This window comes from Limulus polyphemus, unplaced genomic scaffold, assembly GCF_000517525.1.
Source record: "Limulus polyphemus unplaced genomic scaffold, Limulus_polyphemus-2.1.2 Scaffold891, whole genome shotgun sequence".
Taxonomy (NCBI): domain Eukaryota; kingdom Metazoa; phylum Arthropoda; class Merostomata; order Xiphosura; family Limulidae; genus Limulus; species Limulus polyphemus.
Window position 1 is genome coordinate 44756 of NW_013666501.1, and position 1913 is coordinate 46668.

Consider the following 1913-nt stretch of genomic DNA (forward strand, 5'->3'; position numbering starts at 1 on the left):
ACCCGCAGATTGCGAATCGAGCGCCCTAACCACCTGGCCATGCCGGGCCAGATTAAGTTGACTACTAACTAATCAGGTGAAATAATTCGTGCAATTTTATGCAATAAGTAAGTAAAGATAAATATTAATATAACACACCCATAATACTGAAACCTAGACTCACCACTGAAACCGTTAATGGAAGTGTTTCAGTGTTGTCTTTATTGCCTAATTTGTTCTTTCTATATATACCTAAAAAAGGGCGTAATTTTCCTCTAAGTTGTTCCGTTGTCTCACCGAGGGACACTAATTAGTAAAGAAGTTTTTTCGTGTGAGTAGTGTTTTTTGTGTTGTTTTTTTTGCACTATTCTTATGCACTCGTCGGTGGCTCAGCGTTGAGCTCGAGGCCTTATACAACTAAAATTTGGGGTTCTACGATGGGCATAACACATATACTCCATCGTGGTTTGGTTTGTTTGAATTTCTCACAAAGCTACACGAGGGCTATCTGCGCTAGCCGTCCCTAATTTACTAGTCAAAAACTAGAGGTAAGGCAACTAGTCATCACCACCCACCGCCAACTCTTGGACTACTATTTTAGTGACGAATAGTGGGATTAACCGCCACATTATAACGCCCCCGCGGCTGATAGGGCGAGCATGTTTGATGGTATGGGGACGGTTCATTGTGTAGCTTCGTACCACAAAAAAGAAATTTTCTCTTGTTCTTATCTTTCTTGTTACGCATCTTAGCTCTTTCAAAGAAAATATCGCATAAAGCTAAGTTCTCTTTGAAAGAAACTTCAGCTCAAATTTGAAGAAAATCAAGGATGCTTTTTTTATCATATGAACATTTTAGGATCGAATCTGATGCAAGATATAACTGGCTCTCATTCTCTTATGGATTAGGCAAGAAAATGTGGATAGCCACAAAGATATTCTGTTGGAAAGATTACATGTATATAATGATATCATTTGGAAACTGGAAGATATTCTGTTGGAAAGATTACATGTATATAATGATATCATTTGGAAACTGAAAGATGCTCTGTTGGAAATATTACATGTATATAATAATATCATTTGGAAACTGAAAGATGCTCTGTTGGAAATTTCCAAATGATATCATTATATACATGTAATACTGATTGTTTGTTTTCGCACAAAGCTACACAAGCGTTTAATGCGCTGAGCCATCATTAATTTTTTTTTGATGTTATGGACTGAAGGAAAGGCATCTAGTCAACAGAATTCCCCGCCAACACTTGAGGTCCGTTTGTCAACCGAATAGAAGGATTTACCGGTCACTTTTATTGTGTATCCTAAAGTGCAAAATGTGTATATGTGTAACAGGACGCGAAACATGAAACCTTGAAATTACAGTTTGGGTATGCTAACTTGAAATACCACAAACTAATAGTGAAAATACCACATGATAATAATAATAATGATACGCTGTTGGAGATACCATATGGTAATTGTGATATTCTGTTGAAAATACTAAATGGTAATATTTAATTAAAGGCAGAATTATTACCCATATAGCTCCAGCACTTACGAAAAGTAGATCTTTCTTTATCAGAGGCCAACTGGATATAATGACATTCCGTTAAAAATACCATGTGATAATATTGATATCATTTATTAATATCGCATGATAATAATAATATTTTGTTAATAATATCACATGATAGTAATGATATTTTGTTAATAATTTCACATGATAGTAATGATATTTTGTTAATAATATTACATGATAATAATGATATTTTGTTAATAATATTACATGATAATAATGATATTTGTTAATAATATTACATGATAATAATGATATTTTGTTATTAATATTACATGATGATAATAATTTCCATTTTTTTAAAGTACTATTTGACAATAATGATATTTGTTAATAATATTACATGATAATAATGATAT